We start from the raw sequence: 21,787 nt of genomic DNA, 5'->3' as shown, positions 1-21,787 counted from the left end.
GGTTGAGTTTTGATTCAACGTCGTAAGACCTATTGTGTTTTTACTTTCAAAAAAATCTTCCAAGTCATTTACATACAGTGAAATAACGCGGGTGAGAGGTGTTCGTCTTGCCTAACCCCAACATTACACGGGAAAAAATCAGAGTATTCCGTCTCATTAAAACTTCGAGATTTGATATTGTTATAAATGTTAACAATAACTTCAAACATTTTACCATTTATTGAAGTTTTCAGAAGTTTTTTTCATAATCCAGGTCGCTAAACAGTGTCGAAAGCCTTCGCAAATCAATGAAGGCACAATATAATTTTTTTCTTTAATTTAAATCATAATGATTCAAATAATAGATGTAACGTAAAAATACTGTCATTTGTGGGATACCTCCCATCGAAAGCCTGACTGATTTTCGTTTAATGATGAAGTTTTCCAAGAAATCATTCAGTATTGAATTAAGTATAGACGTGAACAATTTGCCCATACAGCTAAGAATTGTTATTGGTCTAATTTTTTGGATCATTAGCCCGCTTATTTTTGTAAAAAGGCATTATATTCCCCGTCAGCCTTGCTTCCGGTATTTTTTTTACAGTATCAAATATTATATTAAACAATTTTAGATGTACAGACATCAAGGTATGACATGTACTTTTGATATATTTTTGAGTTGCTAGACACATTTTAAAATTTCATTTTCAGTTATCTCACCATTAATATTTTCATTTAGCCCATGGTTTTCCGGCAATGTTATATCTATAAAGTCGTCTGTATTACCAAATCCAGAATTCAAATGTTTAAAATTGTCATGAAAGATATCAATTGGTACTTCTGGTTTAACTTTTGAACGTTTTTCTCTGAGTAAATTCCAAAATTCCTTGGTATTTGTACACTTTAAATTATTTAATTTCTTTCTAAGATTGCGTCTGTGCTCAGTGATTGCTTTATTCATCTCACGTTTATAGTTGTTCTCTGAGACTTTCAGCAAACTTTTATTTTCAACGTTATTATGATTTCCATATCGTCGTTTGGCAATAAGCAATGTTTTTCTCTTTTGCCAACGATTGTCAATAAACGATGGCTTATTGGCTGTACAAACTGGCTTCTGATTTTTATTTTTATTCCGTGTTCCAAAAGTTCCAAAAACTGTTTTAGCAGAATCAATCAAAATCGAATTTACATTTTCCACTAAATGATTAACTTGATCTTTGGTTAAGTTATATATTTGAACATGATTAAGTTCATACTATACACATCTGATCTTATTCATGTCAATACAATTTCTAAACTCCTCTACTTTTCTGGGAGACCATTTCTTAATCTTTTCATAGTTGTCATTATCGGATATAACTTTTGAACCATTCAAAATAGCTGCGTTAAGATTAAAATTCATGTATAATGATAATGGTAAGTGAGCATCAGAATAAAGTGAAGAAAACTCTGAAACAGTAAGACTAATTATATGACATAATAAATCATGTGTACATATACAAGAGTAATCAAGGGAACCAAGGTTATAGCGGTAATCAATATACAATAATTGACAACACTTGATTGTCTACAAGTAAACAGTACTTCTCCATCACGGTTAACCCTACCATTTAGTATAAATAAATTATGATATCTACGAAATTCTAACAACCGATTTCCATAATTATTCTTCGTTTTATCTTTGCTATTACGTTTGTTTGATATTTCATACTGATCAAGGGTTTCAGCATAATTTATGAGGTTTGTTTCTGGACGGTGATTGTTATCTAAAGTTTCCCAAAAATCTGAGTCAGTGGCTGTTCGGCTGTTGAAATCGCCATTTAATAAAATATTTTTATAATTGATATATAGCCTAAACAGTTCAACCTCTAGCTCATTTATGGCGTCAGTAAATTTGTAAACTGAATTTTCATGGGGGGGGGATATAAATGTTTCCTATGACAATATCTTCTGAAGTTTTACCTAAGTCTGAAGAAATTTTTAACCATGAAACAAGTGTATGTTTCATTCTGTGGGTTGAATACATTTTTCATAATCTGATTTGTAACCAAAATCTATGCTGCGTGATTGTATTCTTGAGTTTCATCTTAATAGTATAACCTGGCTTTACATTTATGACAAATAAGGTCATGATTATTTACTAAAGTAATAAATTCAGGGTATTTCATTTTTCGTATAACACCACAACAGTTTACAGATAATAATTCACGGTTAATATCACAGGAACATAAATCTTTATTACTACTGTTTTCACAGTCAGATGTGACATCTCCTCGGTTGTCCTGTAGTGCAGATTGATTGCGGCGTCGTTTGATCTTCTGTTGTTCGTCTGGGGTTGCAACTGTAGCATAAGATTGATTGTTCGTTTGTGCAACCGGTGGTTTTACCGGGGTTTCGTCATCAGCATAATAAACGAGACCATTCATGTACAAAATGCCTTTTTTTCTTTCATGATACTATATAGACTTCTTCTGTCTTGTTCTACAGCTTCAGGAAATTGCTGGTTGACTCCATATGGTTTTCCCTTCAGTCTTTATGTACTGGAGAGAACGTTAGCGAGATCTCGGTGGTAAATGAATCTTGCTAAGAAAAATACAATCAAAACAAATACACGTAAATCGGCCCATATCGGCCAAGTGGCAGGTAACGACGACGTCAATCGCCTGTGCGGCCCTTTTGAAATTGAAAGGTAATGTAAATCGGCTCAAATCGGCCCATTTCAAGATTATTTACATGTAATTATCGGGGTGTAGGTTTTGATGAAAAATTGTATCAAAAAGCCGTGTTTTAAGCATAAAGTAAAGTGTTTGTTTTAAATAGACTTCTTTTTCCCCATAATTACCTATTGACCAATTTTGCCGCGTAAATGGCCAGCCCGTGGTAAAAAAAAAAGATAAAATAGATTTTCCGTGATTTATTTCCATACGAATAGGACAATAACGGTACTTTTTTTTACATTTTCGTGACCTATTACGGCAACCTTAGACCCGCCATATTTGTCCATATCCGGCTGTACACTTTACTCTTGCAATGTTAGTTGAAATTGTCGCTACTGAAACCTTGCTTTTTTATATGTAGGAAGGTGCTAATTAAGTTGATCAATGTTAGATATGACAATAGTCGTTTGCATTATAAGGTAACAGTGTGAACACATGGACAGGTACAATCTTATGTCTCATTCATTGACGATTTTTCTTGTTTGCTTTCATACATGACGGCGCCCGTGGCACGTGGCGAGCGCCATCGTGTATGTGTGCGAATGACTTTTACGTAAATTGTCCGTAATATAATATAACGTTTCTAAAACATAACGTTTAAGTACCTCTCCGTCTAAGAATCGGACAAAATGTGTATAAAGTGTGGCACTTGAAGGGATTTTAGAGATTTTATTGAGATTTTATTGCATTAAACATGTATTTATACCCGATAACCTCCAAAGATAACCATCAAAGTGTTTGTAAAGATTGCCTTTTTAAGATATTCATAGGTCAAATTTAGTTGAAATGCACTATGGAAAAAATGGCGGGAAAATTTTCCCGCACTTCTTCCTTATATAAGCAGTCAAAAAATATCTACGTCACAGACGCATCAGGATAAAATTAATTAGCTTTTCAGTTGTTTTCTAGATGTATTGAATATATTTAATGCAAAAAGACCAAATTGAGAAATATGAAAACAGCTGATACATATCTGAATGTTACGTTTGTTTGTTTACATTATTAAAGTGGACAGTAATTTACACACACAAGCCACATCCAGTACTGCTCATATGATAATCCAAAACATATTACAGATGTGGTCTCAAAGCCTGTTAAGGATATCATATTAGAATGTATTTCCATTCCCTATTAAAAAAATAAATAAAATTTATAACGTAGTTTTCCTGCGGTAAAATGGGTCTCACACTATTGGGTCTGTTACTCGAAAGTGGTCATTTTTGTTCATTTGTGGCCCTTTTTGTGTTACATGTGGAGTTCAACAGGGGCAAAACAAGAACCAAAGCACATTCATCTCACATATTGAACACTGTGAAAGCCACTGAGGCAAAATAAGGTTCACTACAGTAAGAGTGGGAGATCAGAGTCCCCTGAAGGGTCATGTGAAGAAATGAATATGTTTAATCTTAAACTGGAAGTAGTCAATACACGGGGTCGACATACAGAAAGAAATGTCAGCCATTATTCTGATCAAGATTCCAGGCAAACTACAACAGCCAAGATAAATTCTGTCCTGACAAGGGACCGAGAAATGTACCCTTTTCCCTAAAAAAATCACTTTTTTGGGTAGTGAAAAGTCATGACCTCTTCTTTCAGTTCTCAGGTCAATTTGTTTTAATGATGTAACTTGATTGTTTAGGAGTCACCTTTTGCAGCTTAAAAATTATGTCAATATTACATTTATTTTTGTACTACACCATACAGTACAACAGTAGTTAAAATGTGAAAATATAATACTCTTTTCAACTTCAAGCAACGCTTCATTTGAAATAAATGTTTTAAATTTTCTAAGTAAACAAATTTTCTTAAATATTTTCTTTGAAATTATATTCAGATGTGTCTTCCAAGATAAACATTCGTCTATGGCAACACCCAATAAATTGGCAGAGGTAACCTTTTCTAAGACAACATCATTGGTTCTAGTACAAATAATATTAACCTTCACACAATATTAAACCTCGGTGTATAAATCAAATCAAAATGCTTTGTTATTGTTGGATTTGTTCTTTTTTCGTTTTTTCTATTGAAAGATTGTGACCCTTAAGCAAAATTTATTATAAACTTTAATTTTTTTGTAGGTACATGTACTGACCATAAAAAATATACTGTTTACACACAATGTTGTCATTGTGTTTTTGGCATGTTGCTGACTGATGTCATATGTTTGTCGATGGATAACCAATTATTTTTTTTAAAACCTGTATTGTTCGATAAATGAAAATTCTACTGTCATAATATAATCATTGTGAACCTTAAGTAATCGCTAATTATTTCCGATATGGATTTTTTACTTTATCACTACAATTTTTTTCATAACCGAAAAGTGTAATGTATTGTTTGTTTCTTTTTTTTATCATTGAAATATTTCAACGTAACCAAGGCCATATCTAAGCATTGCAACATTGTTTAAAATCTGGTACTATTAGAGACCAGTGAAAGAATGATGGGTCTGGTTCGCTGAATCCACCTTTAGGGTAATTCACTATGAAACTGAATCTTTGTTGTATCAACAATTGGTTCGAGGTAAACATAGTTTAAATCGTCTGGAACCAATCACAGCAGCTAGTCTAAAATGCTTCTAAAGCATTGGTTTTTTTTTAAGTAGAGAAACACGAATTATTCTTAATGCACAATGCAAACTAGTGAGTATTGAAAAACTTATCTGACCGTTATATATTTTCGGAACAATGAAATTTTAATGAATTTGTCATTAAACGAGTGCCGCCGGCGGAGCAGGTCATATATCTTTTCGAACTCTTAATATCACTTCAATTCTTTAGGAGTTTATATTTCTTGTGTACAGTTTATGTGTGACGTTTATTTCCCTTATTTTCATTTTTTATGTACTCTATTTTATTTCGTTCAATACATTGTGTATGAAGATTGTCTCTGTTACCTGATTTCACGTTCAGGCTATGTATTTGAATTTTGAGATGTGTGAATTATCCCACTGTTGACGCTTTGGTATTTTTTTTTGTTGATATTTGTTGATAAAAACATATATGAAATTATGGTGCATACCCATGAAAAACTTCTATGGGACACAAATAGGAGTTTATTTATACATTATGTATATAAATACAGTCAAACCTCGGTAGCTTGAACTCCAAGGGACCATTGGAATGTGTTTGAGGTTTCGGGAGTTCCGATAAATTAAAAGTAATCAAGGGAACCAAGGTTATAGCGATAATCAAAAGAATGTAATCCAGGGACAGAGACCAGACATGGAAAACAGAAACACGCCACAAAGAACATAAAGTAACTAAAATCATACATACAAAGTAATAAAAACAAATGATCAACTCGGACTCCACTAAAAACTGGGAGCATGGATCAGGTGCACCGGTATGGTAAAGCGTCCTCTGCTTTTCTAGAAACACCCGCCGAGTAGCTCATAAAAAAGTCAAATCCGGGGTAGGCAAACGAGGAAAGGAAAACTATGACCTGTTGAATAAATTAGATTCATCTTTCTACAAGAGACTTCTATAACGAATATTTTACCGAATAAAATATATAGAAATAGTGTTTTAAATTAGGCAAGATGTTTCTTTTATTCTGTAATTGCTATATATTGAATTGATTTCAAATTTAGTGCGCAAGTCAACACAGTTTTACTTGACACAAGCTGAATAGAAGTTCTGCGCATTGAAAAAAATACAAACACGGATGACCTTGAACATCTAAGGTCTCGTGCGCGCTTAAGAATGGATATAACCAGTATAAGTACTTAAGCTTCATACTTTTTATGTATATGTGATTGTTGCAAGAAACGTTCAGACAAAAAGTCATGACATTTAACTTAAATTCTACACGGAGAAATATTTTTTAAATAAGTTTTGTCTGTTAACTGAAGAAACTTGCGCCATCAATTGACAAGTCAAACTGTCAGGGGAGATAATAAAACAGATTCGTCATGGTCATATGTTGTAGATATTCCTTAACAAAGAGAGAGAAATAAAAGTTTTAGAAATTACTTTTTAATATTAGAGTACACGGTTATGTCAATGGCATATTATGTCCGTTGTATGTATACTAAATTGAAATGAACTCTTTCCAATAAAACAAAAGCTATGACAGAAAAACCCATAAACGCTAGATGAAAAACGATTTGTTCTGTTATAAACTATATGCAAAGCATCACTATTGGAAAGGCAGTTTTATTCAACATTGCAATTTTGAGCACAACACATTTTTTTCCACTAATGAGACATAGAAACTCAATATTTCTTATCTAATTCACAGGTAGAGACAGAACAAGTGCACTTTCCCGTAATGGCACAATTATAAAAAAAAAAATGTACCCTCACATTTTTTTAATATACGTTTGAAAATTCTGTTAACATATTAACTTCAACGAGAATAACCAGCGATTGATTATTTCATGTTATTTGTTTTTTTCCGTGACTTACTTCAGGCGACCTATATTTCATACTTCGTTGTAACGTATTACTGGCCGCATGGATACGTCGTGATCAGCTGTTAAATGTGTCTTTTTCCAATTCAAAAACTCGACGTAAGAAAAAGAATCAAATACCAACTATTCTCATTCAAGATTGTACTCACATAGGGGTAATGTGCTTAATGTTTGCTTTTACATTAGATCTAGGCTAGCTTTTTCACTTTTTACGTCTGGACCCCCCCCTGGAGGTAAGTATCTACTGATCAATGAGATGCCCCATTTTAAAAAAAAATTGTGATAAAATGGCTTGCCTTGCTTTTCCCTGTACTACGATCAGTTGCCTTCAGCTGAAGTTGTGTAGTACCGAAGATTAAGTCAACATTAACAATACCTTGTTTTTTGCACTTCTTTAAAGAATATACACCCTTTTCCAAGCAACTCACATCCTTCATCATCTGTTAATTTTGCTGTACATATGGATGTCCTATAAATCGGAAACGACATCATTATTTGATTCGTTTCAACTGTGTATAACTCTTTTGAAATTGTTTGTCTATACTCGTAATCGCCTTTTTTAACAAGGAGACTGAATATTTTGTCACATTTTTTGACCTTATCAATTTTAATCAAATATTTTTTGTCATGTTTTCTTTCATCAAATGTTTCAAAACACTGAAGTCCGTACGTAAACCGCATTACTCTGGCCTTAACACGCATTGGGTTATGACCATACAAAAGAGCTCCTCTTACGACGGCCAGTGTTGTGTCTTCTGGAATGATAAACCTTTGTTGTTAAAATTTTCTCGAATTTCGTCTTGCAAAAGAGAGCATTCTGCAAACCCACCAACAACTACTATAATAGACACTTGAGATGCTTCTTTTCGTCCAGGAACAATCCTAATGCAATCTATTATGCCATTGATTGTTGGTTTGTAAAGATTTTTCATCTGACTAGCGTATAATTCAAGTATATCGCGTTTAATTGAAACGCCATTATGTGAATTTGCTAATTCTTCTAACTTTATGTTTAGAAAGTTGCACATTTTCTTCAAATGTCCAAGACGGAAAAGATAAAGATACAGAGCCGGTTGTATCTTTTTTAATAGTTCTCTTTTCGACTCAAATCCTCTCAATAAGTTTAAATAATCTTCTGGATAATCATTTTGTAATGAAGGAATCTCTTATCTACAAAAGTACCCCCATAGCCATTTCCAGTTGCGATGGTCAATGCCTTTATTTCTTCTTCTGAATATTTCTCGTACACTGTAATATCAAGCATACCACCAATAAACATTTGTACGAGGACTATGGTCCACTGATGGAAATAAAAGAGCAATAAGAATAAAATTTCAAACGAATGCAAAACAAGTCGAAAAAAGACAGCAGACAAATAGCAGGTCAAACATCACAAAAATATAAGAGTAAGACAAACTGGACAAAGCCATCTAAAAGAAAAATGTAAATTAAGAAATATAATAGAGGCTAATATTTTCTTTATATTACAACATAAATACAAAACATCTGTTTTATTCGTACATTGAAAAAGGGTGAATATTAGAGATATAAACCGTTGACATCAGCTAATCAGGTCATCAGAGTTATGATATTAATCTATAAAAAAACAACTTTGTTCTAATAATCTTTACATTAAATATAATCACGGAATGTTGAGAAGTTTTTTTTGTCAAGGGAAATAACCCAGGATTTGAATGTTACACAAGTAATTTATTCAAGGATAACCATTTAACAGGGGAAGAAACATAGAAGATGAATAATAACGTAAAACATAAATATAGACAAAAGTGATTGAACATCCCGGACTTCATATATAACTGGAAGCCTGTTCACGTTGCAATGTTACGATAAGTTTCTTCTGTTTTTCCATACAAGTTCCCCCTTAAATGTCACGTTTTAGGTAGACGGGATAGACAATGAAATTAAAGACACGGGAAACCAATAAGTTCTAATGGTGCAGATTGATACATCATAACAGTCCACGTCTTCATGATGCCGACCATAACACTAATTTGATGATAAATTTAATCTTATAGCAACACATTTCTTTTCATGAGCCCTATATGTAAGGCTTCTAGCGTAGTACAAAACGTCTGCGTATTTTTTAACAAGCTCTGGCATAACATGAATTGTGACATGAGAGGTCCATACGAAGGTGTTGGAGGTATGTTGCCACAGATGAAATAAAGTTGACAATATGCCGTATAGTCTGTTCATGAAATTTCTCTTACATTTTGTACTATCGATCTCTAATAAGAGCCTAAGATATGAGGAATAATTCACAATGTCTGTAGTGTCATTTATCGTTAACCTTTTTGGTATAGATGTGATGTATAAACATATACAAGACAGACTCTTCATAACGGAAACCAAGATCGAAGAAATCTTTTTTTTTCTTTCATCTTGACTTTGGACTGTATAAAAGGTATGCGATGACCAATATAAAACAGAAAATAGCTCTAACGGTTTTGCGGTTCATAGTCTGTGTATCTAGTATTCTTTTATTTTCTTAGGAAAGTTTTTACTTAGGATTGGACTGTTCGTAGTTTGGAATAGTTTCACAAGAGTACAAATTTTATAGAAAGGATTAAATGATCTTGTTAATAAAAATGCTGATACACTGTCGGTAAATTGTTGCCAACTTCTACTTGGGCGATATTATTCGATTCAGCAAAGTATCATTATACAAATAAAGTAAGAATGCAAAAGTGGTAGAAAATTATGTGAAAATCCAATTATAAAAAGACAAATTTTGACCACCTGAAAACTTTTTCAGTAACGACTTGTCTTCATGACTACTTATGTTACTTGCCCGAAATAATTGATAATAATGATAGCTTGAAAAGCGTATATGTTGAGAGACAAAATTTTGATGCCCTACAGCAGCGGGACTATTACCAAATGTACATATGAAAGGATGACTGATGAAATGGTGGCGTTGTTACACTCACCGATTTAATCAACATTCTCAATTAAACGGAACACGTTTATGGAATGGATACGGTACACGGAAATCACACGGTACACGAAATGGTACAATCGATCTATCATGGGAAATCCAGTCGTTTTGAAAAAAAAAAGAAATTTTTAGGCAATAATTTGCGCGTGTGTAACCAATTGTACAAAATTAACAGATATTGCAATAAAAAAGGTTGGTTCTAACCCCTGTAAACCCTCTGAATCCGCCACAGATTTACGCAACCAGCGAAATAATTCAAGGTGTGTGCCAACGGTTTATGCAACAATATTATTCAGTCTTCATTACCTCATTTATAATTTATGTGAATTTTAAATTATCACATACATTTTAAGGCTTAATAGTTTTGTACATGTACATACAATACTTGTCAGCGGCATTATGTTTAGGAAATAAAAAATCTCATAAACTGTTTAGTAACATCATTCTAGTTATAACATAAGACAGCTTAAGCATCCAACCTTTTTTGAATACAAAATGTTGCTAAAATACTAAAATACTAAACCGACACCCGTTGAATACGATTGGGATTATTACATTCTTTTCGGGAAAAAACTAAGTGATATCAAGTATGTGTTCCCTCTTAGTTTAAACATATTTATTCAAGTATATAAGCACAAGCAAATATAGTATACACATTTACATACAAACTCATGGTAGGATTCGGAAAGAAGCTAAATAGCTTATGCAAAGTTCCGTGTCCTTAAGAGTAAACTTACAAGAATATTCTGATAAATAAGATGCATGTGGAATGATTTTCTTAACTTACTAGTAAATAAGACAAACGTATAGAAAATAATATGGAATTAAAAAACTAGTGAAGAGATGCAATACTTGGAAGTCAAGCACTTATTAACCTTTTACTTTTTATAATAAACTTCTGCACTTAATGAAAAATTCTACGCTTTGTTCAGCATTTAGAACGTTTGAGCCATACAATAATACATTTACAGTAATAGGTACATCACGTGCCATAGAAAATATAACTTCATTTCGTGAAGTAATGGACAAAAGAGCAAAAATGGGAAGTTGATTCGACATGATCACAGGTGTAATTAAGAGACTTTAAAGGTTCCCTCGTGTAAGTAAAATTGTATAAAATTATTCAAAGACAATATGATACTTGTATCATGCTCAATCAGAACCAGAGCCATAACAAAGACACGTTGATATCAAATAATAACAGTATATATCTAGATAAAAAAGTACCGATTTTCTCCATTTCCTCCGAGTTTTCCTCTTTTAACAGCCAGAAAAAAATGAAGATTCATCTAAGTTATCAAAGTTCTGACAAGTGCTAGAAATACGAAGAAACTTGTCGAAACTGAATCTCGTTTTTATGTTATGTTACATGGTACGATGTTTTATGAATATGGGATTAATTATCTCAGAGAAAAAGATCTCATTTATAAACCCAACGTTACTTTACTTTGAAACTTCTCAAAATAAACACAAATGCCTCTCATAAAAGCTTAAAAGTTTGTTAGTTTTAGTTTAAACATATGTTACTGTTCATATAGGGACAAAAGGATAAGACGCAAGTTTCAGTCTATTGCTGAACCTCGAGATTGAGGACTTTATGGCTAAACCACCGGACTTTTCTTGCAAAAACTCTTCATTCAAATATGGTCCTTCTGGTCACGTCGTTACGGAGAATTTAAGTCAACAAAGGTATAGATGCAATTAATTTGGTTAACATCATCCATCACAAAAAAAAATTACCGACAAAATTCCACCATATTTCAAAGACAAATCCATACCAATTATTTCATATTTCTACACTTCACACATTGCATCAAAAATTTAAATTATAAAAGGCTATTGCAGAACCTAGAGATTGAGAATTTCAAGGCTAAACCACATGACTTTTCTTGAAACAACTCTCATTTCAAATATGGTTCTTCCGGTCACGTAGTTACGGGGGATATAACTAACATCGCTAACGAATCTCTGTGTAATATCCTTTCTAAATGTTCCAAGTACCGTGAACCAGGCTCAGTAAATTGGAATTATAACTTTAAAGTTTTTATGGATGCCGTTGAGGACTACACAGGAAAGTGGATAACATGAGAACAAAAGATAGCTGATCTGATTCGGAAGAAACAATATCGTTCAGCTAGATACTTTAATCTCAGTTTCCGCTATGTAGATCTATATAGATGTATTATCTTTAAACAACCCCAATTTCGGGGATTTGATACATCGCATCTACCGCAAAGAACTTGAGATAAAGGATTCTACAGACACTGTGAAGTCAGCCTCATATATATTGACCTGCACTTAGAAATCGACGGAAAAGGAATATTATTGAACAAACTTTCCGACAAACGTGATTTTTCATTCAGAATTGTCAACTCTCCTTTCATCTGTGGCAACATCACTTCAGCACCTGCTTATGGAGTGTTCATATCACAACTCATACGTTATGCCAGAGCTTGCCGAAACTACGCATACTTTTTGTATCGCGGTAGAACTCTAACAAATAGGCTTCTGGAACAGGGTTATGTTGCTACAAGATTAAAGTCATCACTACAGAAGTTTTATGGTCGTCATCATGAACTCGTGGATCGTTACGGTGTATCCATCTGCGCCATAAAAAAATGATTTTTCAATTTGTCATAGTTTGGCTTTCCTCTTTCGTCTACCCCGAACTTTACTTTTTATGAGCAACTCTGCGGTTGTTTGTAGAAAGGCAAAGGACGCTTACCCTACCGGTGCACCTAGTCCATGCTCTCAATCTTTAAATGGAGTTGCTGATTTGCTTTTGTTACTATGTATGTATGATTTTAGTTATTTATGTTCTTTGTTGTGTATGTCTGTTTTTCCATGTCTGATCATTGTCTCTGGATTATATTCTTTTGATTACGCTATAATGAACAACTCGGACTCCACTAAAAACTGGGAGCATGGACCAGGTGCACCGGTAGGGTAAGCGTCCTCTGCTTTTCTAGAAACCATCTTTTACAGTTTTTTTTTTAGTCGATCTATCAGCCTTCAAGTACGTTAAGCATATTTTGATTGCTTTTCTTTGTCCGATAAATGCCGACATCGTTAAGACATTGTTGTATAAATTGAAGATCGTCTTACTTCCTGTGCTATCAAATCGATCAAATTGAATTCAAAGCTTGACATTTTCTATATTTCATTAAAACAAATTTAACCAATTTTATTCATTTGAATGAAAACAGTAGAAATAATTCAGGTTATTTGATTCTTATTGATTTTGCCGACGGTGATAACAGCAAATTTTACAGATCCGAGACTTGTTTACACAACCGTTTCACTCCCTGATATATTAACCCCCGGAAATTAACAATCAAAACACCGTATTACCATTCATAATAAACAGACATATTAATTTATGACAGGTATAGGTGATTAATAGGCAAGAGTAATTGGGAAATACAATGCTTGATGTAAATCTAAATAGATGGCGCACAACAAATTAACACATGGCGCTTGTGTTGTATTCTTGGCGCAAAGAAAGTAACATATGGCGCAGCGCCATGCAAAACAGGTCATGGAGATTAATTAATTATTAATTCCGTTTTTTTATGTTTTCAGGGTTGAATACGTCTTTCACATGAATTAAAGATTGCCTTTTACAAGTTTTAGAAATTTTAGAAATGGGTCTTGGGAGTCTAACAAATACAGTTTTCTAACACAGAGTTTTTTTTAGTACCGTAGGTTTGTAAGAATTTTTTCAAGGCACGCTATATAGATTCAATGGTATTCGTAAGAGCACCGGATTCACGAAATTACTGAGTGATTTACAGTCAGATTTTGAAATCCTTCTTTATCAAGAGAATTATAAGCTTTCCAGCAGTCGCTGATTATTGTTGTACCTGGTTTAATGTGATCTTTTATGACACAAGAGTATTTGCTGTTCTGTCGGCAACACAGTTGAAAAAGCACTTCTTGGACTCACGTTTGATGCCACCGAATACCCATACACCAACAACTTTCTTTCTAAATTTGCTTTCGTCCATTTCTACTGTCTTTCCTAGACCGCCAACAACGTCGTCGTGATTGACAAGTGGGATGACGTCGTTTCTTTTTACTACACACTCTTTTTTTTATTAATTAAGTACACAAATCAACAAATAATTTCAAAAGCCATGCTAATTGTTGTAAAAATACACTTCAATCATGGTTTGTGAAAAACACAATTAGTTTTCCGACTAATTTGTTCACTTCGAGAAATTAACCTCGACGCTCTATCGAGGGGACTGATTGCAAAAAACTCGTGTTATACGTGTATTGATTCATTTGAGTCATCCGAGGTAAAATTGTATTGGTGTAAGGGGAACTTTTTAGGACTTTACAATAAGTTCAATTTATCAGAGATTTCGGCTCTTTCGAGTTCGACACACCGTGGTTCGACTGTTTTTACGAAATATATTATTATTTAGTAACACTAATATAGCTGAATAAAAAATGACTGTGCCAACTTGCATGACGACTGTCCGTATAGGTCTCACTAAAAGACCCATACAGTCAGAAAAGCACGTTTGATGTGCATCGGGATAGTTATTGTCTACAAACACGCTAATCCATCGAACTTTACAAATATACTGCGCGTAACAATAATGATACTCTCTACTCAATTATATATATCTTTTTTTAATTTTTGCCCTGCTCCAGGAAAAATAAATTAATTGTATTTGATAAACACGAATCACGTTTATAGTAAAACTGCAGCCTACATTTGGCTACAGTGCAGTCAAAATCAACTTTCCTTTAATGCATTAAATAAAAATGTTATATTTCCATGGGATATTTATTGCCTATTGCAAAATATTGCGATCCTACCAACATGAGGTGGATGCATGAGCTGCTTCGGAGGAATTTTCCCCAGTCCTTACAATAGTTTCAAATATAAGCTAAAAACTAATTGCTGGATACAGATATCGGTTTAGGGGTTGATAATCATAAGTCCTTACTGAACAACATTACAATTTGTAAGCGGGAATAAAAGTATTCTAACGAAAGAGTAATCAAGGGAACCAAGGTTATAGAGGTAATCAAAAGAATGTAATCCAGGGACAAAGACCAGACATGGAAAACAGACATACACAACAAAGACCATGAAGCAAACAAAATATACAAACAAAGCAACCAAAACAAATGAGCAACTCGGACTCCACTAAAAACCTGGAGCATGGAACAGGTGCACCGGTAGGGTAAGCGTCCTTTGCTTTTCTAGAAATACTCTCCAAGTTGCTCATAAAAAGTCAAGTCCGAAAGTTTTGATTAGGTCCAGATGAAATGGTTGGGCAAAGTAAAGTCAGCAACTGAGTATGAACTTAAGTCATGTTCAACAAATAATCGAAATAGATCAAAAATTTTTTGAATGAAAGACATACATGTATAAACTCCATCGTGAAAATAACCAAATTAAACATGAAAACTATAACATCAAAATGACTGTTTTTCACACCTGTACCATATGTATCTGAATACAATTCAAAGGAAAAAAAGTAAAACACACACGTATCGAATAAAACAGATTGATATCATCTTGTGATTCATTTGTAGCTGCACTACGAAATGCATATCTATTATTTCCTTGTTATTTGTATAAAAAATTCCCAACTTTAACATCTTTAGATAAGAAACCGTCCGCATTTATACGTCGAAACTAGCTTAATGATTAAATTTGTACCACCAACATCTACCACCATATAATGTGTACCAGCACCTGCTATCGTGAACCCTGGTTCTGATCCCAGAAGTTTTTCTGTTGGAAGATATTGACAATAAATAAAGGCACATTCAGATTCAAGGTTCCAGCTTGAAAAAAAAAGTCAAGTAGTACATGGGGGAATTAATGTCCATACAAAACATGCTATCTTTAACAATTTGACAACATTAACTACATCCCTTACGAGTGAGCCTATTCAACGGTTTAATTTACTTATTGGGTGAGTATCGAGCTTTCTGTGATTTGTGTAGAATATTACCTTAAAACAAAGGGTGAGAAATACCCGTGCGTATTTAAAGTTTGAAATGCTATTTTTTAGACATACATTTGTAGAATTAACACAAATAACGATATATTGTGAATTTAACAAAAATTCAAATCTTCTTATATAAACACGCTGGTTTGAGACTTTACAAAAAATAATATGCAATACAGATCAGGGGCGGATCCAGGATCTTAGATTAGGAGCGCACAGTTCTTTTGCTGCCGATGAGAGGTTAGCTCTTTGTATAAATAATGTAAGAACCCGTCAAATTTGAATAGCCAACATTATTTGCCTTCCAATTTTGCAATCAAATTCGCTTCGCTAGTTATTACACCCAATGAAGCAGCTCGCTATGCATTATAATTTGTGTCAACATTTAAATCATATGTACAAAACGACAGGACATTTATTCACAAAAATGCGTCTGCAAATGTTGTCGGTATATTCTCTGATTTAAAAAAAAACAAAGCCATTGTTGATTACTCAAAAAATTAACTTCTGTTTAAGAATCAGGCAATGAGTGGCACATCATTTTTTCTCAAATTGGTCTTTTTTGCCTTAAACATATTCAAATACACGTAGAAAAAATTATAAAGCTATTGAAATTTATCCTGAAGCATTGGTGATATTTTGTTTACTGCTTATATAAGAAAAAAGTTCGGGAAAGTTTTACCGCTATTTTTCCATAGTGCAATTAAGCTAAATTTGACCTATCAATGCCTTAAAAAGGCAAATTTTACAAACACTAAAATCGTTATTGCTGAAGGTTATCGGTATAAATACTTGGTTAATGCAATAAAATCCTTTATGTGCCACACTTTATACACATTTTGCCTATTTCTTAGACGCAGAAGTAATTAAACATAATTTCTTCAAACTTTCCACATATATTTGCTAGCATGTATTAAGGTTTCTGAATACTGAATGACAATGTTTACATATTGTTTTTTTTTTTTTTTTTTTTTTTTTTTTTCTGTTGTTTAATTTATATACAAACATATGGGTTCTAAAGACCACTGGGTTGTAGCGGCTATTGATTTTTGGACTTTTAAAAATGACTTAATAAAAGACTAACCAATTATATGTGCAAACCAAGCGTGGAATGCTGGGAGAAGACAACTTTTTTCGATGAAAACACCAACATGTCTGCTATTAGATAAAAGCAAGGAGTTTGTTGCATTTGGCTTTGAAGCGGAGCACAAGTATTCAGATTTTGCAATTAAAGGAAACCAGAAGGATAACTATTACTTTCACAGATTTAAGTTGAATTTGCATCAAAACACTGTAATTTTATTTACGTTGAAACAGCTTGCTTCGAAAAACAATTATGCACTGATGATGGTTTCTATCACGTTTTTTCACATACATGTACAAACTTAAAGGTCTTTATGCCTTTAAAAAGCTTGCAATGTTATCGGTTTCTGGGCGAGATGTATACAAAAACACTTTATATAATATATTATGCACATATTATTATTTTGTACAGTTATAACTTGTATTAAATGTAATTACTAGTATTAAGATATCTTCCAAGTTATTATCTTTTCCATTTGAATTTTACAGCGGAAATAGTAATAACTTGTTCTAGTATAAACTAAGAATTCCTGTCTTGAATTTTTTCCCGCTCTTTTTCATAGTGGGAATTATATACAAGATACGTGAAAAGAGCAAAGACAGATCAAAAAGGAATGGTGATTGCATTTACCTGTGAGAAAGGTTTGGAGAACTTCGGTTTAAACATGTAATATACTGTACCGTATATTAATCATTCACTTATTTGCTTCTTTGTATGAAACTTAACATGGTAATCGGCTAAGTGACTTATCGTAAAACAAATTTACATAATAGTATCTTACAAATATTCAGATATTTATTCCATAGCCGATGCCTCGGATTTATCGGAATTGAATGTATGCTGTTCTGTTGTTAACTGTGACGAGAAAAAAATATTTGATGCACATACCTATTATGGCTTGTATTTTCAGGTGTAAATTTGAGATTTTAAGATAAAAAGGTATACAGAGTTTGGTGTTGCTAATTTTGGGGGATGCTAAGTGATAAATTGAGTACTTAAGCCCAGAGTAAAATGTGGCGGAGTTAGATTCTGGCGGTTTTGGAAGACCACTAAAATACGCCAAAACTACCCCTACCTTCAAAACAATGACACACGTATTGCCAGTGAACATGCTTCGAAAATTGATAGTGCAATTTGCTTACTTATCTTTTTTGTATTGCCTAATGTGTTTTCTCTACAAATAACTTTTAAAGAATAGCTTAAGTTTCCATATCATTCACTTAGGATTAGTAAATTTCCATTTCCACATATATGTATTCTGTATGATTTAAATTTGACTTATAAAATGAAAATGCGATTTTGATCTTCTGAGGCAATTGGCCATACATCACTAGTTTATATGCTAGACACGCATTGTCTTTTAATAAGTAGATAAGGGATGCAAACATTCTAGACCTAACTCCAAACTAATGCCCTTGTACAAGTTATTCTATTTCCGATGAGAAAATTGTACAAGTACAATGTAATTACTCATACAATCCGGAACTGGTATGCTATAACACAATAGTTTTTCATATAGCCCATGTTCGTAGGAGATAACAATTATATAGAATGCATTGTATATTTCAAACTTAAGGGCGATAACTCTGTAAGTGACACTCAAATACAATAGAATCTATTGGATTTTCAATGTTGATTGTCTCCTAAGAGCAGGCAGATTTGAATAAATAAACTGCCAGCCTTGATATAAAGATTGCATAGAATTACTCTTAACACGAAATACGTTGTTCATGTTTTGCTTCATGAGTTTCTGATAACTTAATGGCGAAAAATCTGTTTTAATTTTATTATTTGTGCGTTGTTCATATATTGCAATGTAAAGGTGGAGGAAAGTTTGGTTTCTCTTTTATTGTAAGGGTCAATCACTTCAGTTAGCTATACGACCGCTTTATGACGATAAATTTTTAGTAATTGATTTTTATTTAAAGCATTTGTCCAATCGTTCAATTTTCTCTCAGAAATGGTAAAGGAACATATAATCATCTATAATATGTTGCCCTGAATAATAAATATGGCACATTTTTTGAAACACTGAATTTTCTGTACTTTAGACGCCATTCACAACTTTCCGGGTGTTTAGAGTAAACATGTGATATGACTACATTTTGTACCTCGATTGTACAGTATGCATTTGATTGCTTAAATATGTAACTTACCTGTAAGCAGTTTGATGAAATTCAAACAGCAAAATTTTATTGGCATCCAGAAATTAAAGACTTGCTTTTAAATTATTGGTGTATTGATCTATTACAAATTGTAAAAAATCAGATCGAAATCATTTTTAATTCCATGACATTTCATAACTTGTTATACCCCCACAGCACTTGCTCTCATAAACTGTTTTGCATTGTCACTCCATATGGCGGGAACTGTCAATACCCAGAATATCTCGTTATCCTTGATACTTGTTCCTCGTAATTTGAGCTGGTCGGTCAAATGTTTTTGGAGGGCCTTTATTGACTTACTGAATACAACCAAAGCAGAAACTCCCTTACCACTAATATCATCAATTACCATTGTAGACGATATGTTCTATAATATATGTATAATATAGATAACTGCATATATATGAAACATTAAAATTAATCATTGATATTTGACTAATTATCATATCGGGAACAAAGATTTAAAGGCTGTAAGAACAATTATTGTTATTTTCAAATACTTCTCCGAACATAGAACTAACTTTTTGTAATAATCGAATCAAGTTTCAGGACCCTGGGCTCCACTATTTCATAAGTGACCTTCAATATTTACACTTGAGCTGTAAACCAAGATATTGGATTTTTCTAACTGTAAAAAAATATAAATGGTATAAAAATGATTTTTTTTCATTTTGAGTAAACGAAAATTTGAATTGGCAGACATTTTAAAATTTCTTAATTATTTGTATTTGAGTTCTTTAACAGAAAATACACTTAAATTCGTTTTTTTTTTTTTGTAAATATAAAAATCACACGGTTTATTAATTGTTTTTGATGTTAATTAAAACGGCCAAATGATTTGTCCTAAAACTTTTCACCAATTAAATGTTCACGATCATCGCCAGCTACATGCATCTTCTTATATTATGCCATTTCCATACAAACAATGCCCATATATATCAAAATTAATGTTTAAACAAAGCTTCTCCCAGTGTCATTTCGAACAATATCACGACTTATGAAAATATGAAAAGAGACAAAATAGGATCAACTCGATTGTTGGTAGACCTGATAATAACAATAATCCATTTAAGGAAGATAATGATGGTTAAAAGATAAAAAATACCAATCTAAAGGCAATCCATTACAAGGTAATTGTTATGTGGATGAAAATAAAAGGTGAGGACTAATATTTCCCCCTGCCTATGAAGCGCATATAACATACAACAAAGACAGTATTCAATTTTGAAAAGTCATATAAAAAAAAATCGTAATAACAAAATTTCCGAACATAAAATAACGGCAAAAGTCAAAAGGAATAGTCAGAAGGAACATCCGTATAATAAATGGCAATATGGGGATTAAAACGGGAAATCAAACATACTTTAAACAGCTTCTGATGTAAAGCATATTTATGCTTTCTTGTAGTTGATTCTCTAACTTTCTAAATTTTTTCTGCACGTACCTTGTTGTTATGGAGATTAATTTTAAACCTGTTGAAGTAATAGAAGCTGCTTTGTTCATCCTCCACAGCAATTTCAGCATACTTATTCTCAGCATCATATCCGAAAGCCACAAACTCTTTATTTTCGTTTAATAGTAGGGAAGTCGGAGCTTTTAAGGATAAAAGTTGTTTTCCACCACAATTCCAGTATTTTAAGAGGATCAATCTTGTAATCGTGCAAGAACGAAAATGCGTATCTACTGTATGTAGTCCCGAAATCAAAAGCTGCCACAAGAGTATAATCTTTTGTAGCCATTCTTAATGGGAAATAAAAAGAAATAGTTGAAATGAACGATATTAATGATCTGATAGTTGGCAAAGAATCCAAGCATTTAGATCCAATTAGATGTGTAAAAAAATATGTATTTAAACATTTTTGCAACTAGTCAGTAATGCAATGGAGAATCGAACAGTACCGACCCGAAGCCTTTATAAGTTGACAAGAGGATATCATTTGACCCAATTTATGAATTAATCGTTGATCATAAGGAAGTAAATATATGTAATTGTTCAGTATTGATGTTCTTAACTTGCGCTGCATATAAAATGAAGGTTTAAATTATACTTTTGTGAATTCTTCTTATAAACAAAATGGTTTCAGCAAAGACACTACGTATAGTGATATTTTCATTCTTTGGACACTGCCTTGTAGTGAAAAATCCATTACATAAATTTTTGTCATTTAACAGATTTGGTGAAACGCAACAAATGTACCATCGTTAAACCTTTACAAAATAGTATATACAACAACAAAAGGTCTTTAAGAGTATTCAAGGAACCAAGGTTATAGCGGTGATCAAAAGAATGTAATCCATCAAGTAACTAAACTCATACATACAAAGTAACAAAGGCAAATAAATAGAAGTCTATTTCTGTCATCGTGATAAATAAACGTCGCGAAAAATTATCTCGAAAAGTCGTGATAATTTGGGTATTTTGTCGACATAAATGACAATTTTATCTCAAAAAGTCACGATAATTTTTCGTAATAGTTGAGATCGGGAACCG

The 21,787-nt window shown here is 32.8% G+C and overlaps 1 pseudogene; it reads right to left on the bottom strand.

The window, feature by feature from the left end:
- Nucleotides 1–1,234: 1,234 nt before the first annotated feature.
- LOC148598154 (heat shock 70 kDa protein 12A-like) lies at nucleotides 1,235–21,035 on the bottom strand (annotated as a pseudogene).
- Nucleotides 21,036–21,787: the final 752 nt, after the last annotated feature.

The sequence above is a fragment of the Perna viridis genome, chromosome 14 (genome assembly GCF_037379345.1).
Source record: "Perna viridis isolate PV_CMFRI_1.1 ecotype Kerala chromosome 14, ASM3737934v1, whole genome shotgun sequence".
In the NCBI taxonomy this organism is placed as follows: domain Eukaryota; kingdom Metazoa; phylum Mollusca; class Bivalvia; order Mytilida; family Mytilidae; genus Perna; species Perna viridis.
This window is presented reverse-complemented; position numbering and strand designations above follow the sequence as displayed.